General features: G+C 33.5%; 1 pseudogene; it reads right to left on the bottom strand.

Moving 5' to 3' along the window:
• Nucleotides 1–1,138: 1,138 nt before the first annotated feature.
• LOC146886361 (uncharacterized) lies at nucleotides 1,139–3,110 on the bottom strand (annotated as a pseudogene).
• Between the last annotated feature and the right edge of the window lie 3,256 nt (nucleotides 3,111–6,366).

Below are 6,366 nucleotides of genomic sequence, written 5' to 3' on the forward strand. Positions count from 1 at the left end.
AAAGATATATTTTACCAAATTATCTTCTATCATAAAGATAAAGAAAACCGCAAGGTCCAATTTTTCTTTCCTCTCTTCTTGGTTTAGCCAAACTTCTTCACTTTTTCAAGCTTTTCTTGCCGTCTTCATGTAATGCTTGGCCTGAATTTTTGTGCTTTTGATAATTTCTTATTCTTTGATTTATCTTTAAGGTATCATGAAGCTTTAATCAATTTATTTTCACACCTCTAAATGAGCTTAAAACTTAACTTCAGCTGCATCAACAAACGTTAAAATATCCAAAAATAATTTATGCAGCTAAAAATCACTTTTTAAGACATTTTTATCACACAAGCTCAAACAACCTAATTATTAGAATTATCAATTAAATCACTCTTTAAGCACACAAATTCAATTAAATACCCAGAATTAAACATTAAATGAGGGCAAAAATACGCACTCATCAGGAAGATGTGAAGACCTAGCCTAGGACACTTTGCTTGTAAATACTAGATTAGGATTTTATTTTGGGCTTTGTATTTTGGGCCCAGTAGAATAGGGTTTTCTTTGGGCCATGTATTAGGCCTTAGAGGAAATTGGGTATTAGAAGTAATTTTGGACCAAAAAGGGGAATTGGGCCAAATGGGCCAAGAGTAGTGTGTCTACTCTAGAAAAGCCTAGAAGCTTCTCAAACTTGCTCTCCAAGGATGAGAGTTAGCTTCCCATGGCAAGGCAAGTGTGACTTGCTTAGGTGGCAAGTCACACCTCCCACATGCTCCTTTTTGGCTCCAAAATTTAACTTTCTAGACTCCTTTTTCCCTCCACTTTTTGGAGACTCCTTGGTCTCATTTTAGCCTATAAATAGAGAGCTTAGGACCCTTGTATTTTCATTCATGAATATAGTAGAGAAACTCTGTTGAGATGACTCCAGACTCCTCTCTTTTTGTGAATCAACTTAGGCTAGAGTTCTCCTTCTTGGTTTCCTCTAGCCCCCTTCCTTGAGTGTTGGCCCAACCTCACTTGAGAGCTTCTCCAAACACCATTGCCGCACCACTTCTCCTTTCATCTTCTAACTTCTGCACCTTCATCCTTCTCCATGGAAGCTTCATCAATTCCGCATGGCTTCTCCTTGGCTTCCTTATTCTTGAAGATGGACTCATCAAAAGTACATCTCCAACTGACACAATATGAGTACAACCTCATTTTCTAACTGATCCAACTTCTCAATATCGATAACCTTACTACATATTGCATTAAAAAGGAAGCACAATCTTGTTAAGGTATATCTAACATTCTTAGGCAATATGCCTCGAATAGCCACTGGTAGAAGTTGTTGCATCAATACATGACAATCATGAGATTTTAACCCAAGCAATTTTAGATCTTTCATGGATACAAGTCTTTTAAAATTGGAAGAGTAACCTAGTGGAACTTTCACACCTTGTAAAATCTCACAAAAACTTCTCTTCTCTTGTTTAGACAATGTGTGACATGCTGGAGGCAAGTATGTTCGCTTACCATGTGATTGTGGAGCTAATTGTTCTCTTATACCCATTTCAACTAAGTCCAAACGAGAATTTAAACCATCTTTCGTCTTGCCTTGAATATTGAGGAGTGTTCCGATAATACTATCACACACATTTTTCTCTACATGCATGACATCTATACAATGTCTCACATCAAGAACCCTCCAATATGGGAGATCAAAGAAAATTGACCTTTTCTTCCATATGTTGCTTGAAGTGCCTTTATTTTTCATCTTTCCAAACACATCCCCAATGACCCACTTAAAACCATTGGAGCTAATTCATTTTCTTGACACCCATTAAATGCTTTCTTCAATTTACGATATGGATGGTTTGTAGTAAGAAATCTCTGATGTCCAAGGTATATTATTTTCCTTCCATGTTGTAGTTCATGGTGACATGTGCCTTCTTCACATATAGGGCATGCTTTGTGACCCTTAGTGCTATATCCACTTCAATTACCATATGCTGAAAAATCATTGATTGTACAAAATAACATGGCATGCAACTTGAATGAATCACTACTGTACCCATCAAACATATCAACACCCTCCTCCCATAACATCTTCAAATCTTCAACTAATGGGGTTAAATAAATATCAATGTCGTTTCCTGGTTGTCTTGGACCTGAGATCATCAAGGATAACATAACATATTTGCGTTTCATGCACAACCAAGGAGGTAAATTGTAAATCACTAATAGAACAGGCCATGAACTATGTTTATTGCTCAAGTTACCATATGGATTCATTCCATCTGTAGGAAGTCCAAATCTAATGTTCCTTGAATCTTTGGAGAAATTTGGGAACATGGAATCAATTTTCTTCCATTGCAAACCATCTACCGAATATCTCAAATGGCCATATGTTGTACGTCCATCTGCATGCCATCTCATGAGTTTTGCATCATTTGCATTGCTAAATAAATGTTTCAATCGTGGAACTACAGGAAGATACCACAAAACTTTCACTGGAGGACCCTTACCTTAGATTCAAACTCACTATGTTTTTGTTTGTATCGTGACACCCCACATTGTGGACATTGATGTAACATGGCTAACTCCTTCCTGTACAAGACACAATCGTTTGGGCATGCATGAATTTTTTGATACTCCATACCCATCAGACACAATATCTTCTTCGCATCATAATTGCATGTTAGCAATGTGTTACCTTTAGGAAGCATGTTACTCAACAACTCAAGTAATTTCGTGAAGCTTTTATCACTCCACCTATTTCTTGCCTTCACATTAAACAATTTTAATACCGTTGACAATCGAGTATACTTTGTGCATTCTGCGTACAGAGGTTTTTCTGCGTCATTGCACAAATTGTCATACACATTCGCACGTTGAAAGGAATCATGTCAAATATCACAAATCATTTCCTCCATTCGATCATCCATCTCTAAATCAACTTCTTCTGCTTCTGATATATCTACACTTGGCATGTCTATTAATTCACCATGCCATATCCACTTTGTGTAGCTCTTTAAGAAACCATCACAAAGAACATGGTCCCGAATAACGTCAGTTGGTAGTTTTCTCTCATTCAAACAATTAACACACAGGCAGTAGAATTTTCCATTATTATCCGGAACATTCATATTTGGAAATTCAAGAAATTCTTCTACTCCATTCTCATATTCATTTATTGTGCATAAAAAATTTATCCAACTCTGATCCATTGTTGTGTGTATAAATTATAACCACTGCTTTTGGTTAGAGCTCAGAAACAGCCAAACACGTAGTCCAATCTGTGAACTCAACACTACCACCATTTAATATAACATAACAACTCATTTGACTTTGGAACAGTTCACACAAAGGAATTCTAAGTAAGAAAAATTCTATGAGCACAAGCTATATAACTCACTAATGAAGATAGAACAAAAGAATCTCTCAAATAGTTCAACAACAATTTTTATTGATAGTAGACATCATAATTCCACAACTAAAATTTAGTTAAGATGCAAGAATTTGGAGATACTAATTTATGCAACTGAAATTAATTTATGGACAATGTTTTAATTTTATAGTAGATAAAAATTAACCTCAATCTCAAAAATAAAGATGCTAAAGAGGGTTATATGGAACAGAAGAAAAGAAAGTGGCGAAATAGAAGCGACATATGAGATAAGGAAGGACAAAATTCACAAGATAAAACACTTTTCTTGCAACCAAATGATTAAATAAGGGAAATTAAGTTAATATAAGGTGAAAAAATTAAGTTAAAATGAAATCAAGTAAATAAATAGAATGGAAAAATATTTGAGTTTCAAATATACTAAAAATGTAAGGTAGATGATATCTTTAGATTCGGATCCAGAGTTTTAAAATTACTGCTAGATGATACAATACAGGTGTATATCTAATTCTTTATATATGTTACATCTAATGCTAGAATGAATATCAGAGTAACCCCAGTACTATCACTACACCATTTAAAACCCTTAACCAATGTTTTTTTATGTATATACATTCAGAAGAACAAAATTACTAAACAATGAGAAAAGCTAAATTCTTCTACCCGTCAATTTCTTAAAATAAATTGGAATCCTTATGAATCAACTGAAAGAAAAAAATAAACGAACCATGTAGATTCAAAATAGATGGGTGAGAGAAAATTATTACCTTAAAAGTGAGTTTTGTGAAATGAAATTAAACAATAAACCAAAGTCTAAAACATGAATGATGTGTAGAAAATAAAAAACATGTATGATTTAGTTTGAGTACAACAGTATATGAATAAACCACTACTAAAGAAGAAATAGAAATAATCAGATCTAGACCAGAAAACTAAATTAGAAGTTAAAAAAGTTAAGTTTCTTTAAAGAAAGAGAGAATGTAGAATTGAAATAACCTCACTTGCACTTACCATCTACACAAAAATACGTAAACTAATACTCAAACAGATATGCCAACTAGGTTAACTAGTTCAATAATCCAATTAAAGGCCACTGGTTGATGTGATGAGATGAACAAGGAAACAACATGTTGAATTCAACAGTAAACAAACATAAATTATTCATTACAGGAATAGTAACCACTGAACTGACCTTGGAAGGATGCATAGAAGATCGATATTACCTATCCAAAAGTCTTCCCAAGAATGAAAACCTCTACAAAACAAAACCTAAAACCTCTTCAAAACAAAAATGCTTCTACAAGAGCTCTCAGATCCTTGTTAGATACGCTTTTAAAGCCAACAACAACCCTGCCATATTAAAAATTTAATGAAGTAAAGCTTCAAAATTTCTCATAACAAGCTTCCTATAATTAATAATGCAATCATAAAATATGTGGAATCTGCTTGCATGTTAAATTTAACAAGATTGGAAATATCAATTAAGAAATGCACCAACCAACAGAGGAAGAATGCAACCCATTCAAAAAGAAAGTCAAGATATCAGATGCAAACATTTCACTTCTAACTGAAGCAAATTTTAAAATCACGAAGGTATGCACCATCCATCCATATACAGAGATATAGGTTGTTTCACAATCAGATGACTAATTTTAATAATAACGATGAAAGCACTGTAGAATGCTTTTCATCTAGCCTATATTGTCTTCAGAAATTTTTAATCCTAAACTACTTCTAAAATGAGAAATATGACCCAATTAGAAAATGGCAGCCAAAGGTCTTGTACATCCATTTAAACAACACAAAATTTCCTTCAGCCAGGCAACCAACTGATGTCTAGGGAGAACATGAGAGTATGAATAAAAAGAGAGAACAAGAACACCTAAGTCCAACACACCAACAACATCAAATGCAAAATCAGGTCATTTAAGCAAAGAAGACAATCTCTACAGTGGCTAGCAAAGACCCCCTAATGAATTTGATATTCTCAAAAAGTGATTTTAAATTACCAAGGCTTTGGGAAAACTGTACAGAAAGAAGAGGGCACAAACAAATAACCTCTGACCAGTCCCAAAGAATTATTGTTTGGAACATGCCATGTTTATTATTTTGTGTTTTAATTAACTATTTACTCTGTCCAAAGGTATGAGTACAGATTACTTTGTTTACCTAATCCTCTATTTGGCATGCTCCACCATTTCTCAAACAAATCATTTAGTGAATAGTAAAACCAACTAATGAATTGATATTACTAAAACCAATTCCTAACTTATGATTATTTATGTTTAAGAAAAAGATTTGTAAAAATAGATTTGATAAAATTTTGTAAAATTTTGTGAATTTTTTTAACCATATGGTATAGACTTTAGTGAATTTGTTTAAGCACTCATGTCATGTCTGAAATTAATTTTTTATCTACAGAGTATCACAACAAATCACTACTATATTCCTTAACTTGGTAACTAATATCTTAGATTAATCATAAAAAGGTGTCATTTTGTGTTGTTAAAGACTGATTACAAAATAATTGGGATTATAAACTGATTACCAAAGAGCATGCAAAGGAATAACTATTCCCAACTTCCAGGTTTCCCGACACTGATTCCCCGTTGTCGTTCCATGTTATATATGGTAAGAATCAAGAACAGTATTGCAATCAAGCGCAAATAATTATTACACACGAGGGAGACTAAAACACAATCACACACGTGGGAAAACACTCATAACAAGATGGACTCAACTTGTATTAAGGCTCCAAAGCATCACATCAAGACATGAAATCGCTTTTAGTTACAATATCCTTCTCTGGATTTCGGCAATTTGAATGACAAAAAAAGCTATAAACTTTTCTTTATAATAAATAAATAAATAAATTAGTGGTGTGCCCATATAATTATGAGAATGTAAGCAACAAGAACTTTTCATGCACTTTTTCTTTTTGAATTGCGAAATGGAGAAATATTGAAGAAAGGTGAGATAAGAAGGGTTTGTGTAAT

This window comes from Vigna unguiculata, chromosome 5, assembly GCF_037176805.1.
Source record: "Vigna unguiculata cultivar grain cowpea cultivar isolate G323 ecotype 2 chromosome 5, ASM3717680v1, whole genome shotgun sequence".
Lineage (NCBI taxonomy): Eukaryota > Viridiplantae > Streptophyta > Magnoliopsida > Fabales > Fabaceae > Vigna > Vigna unguiculata.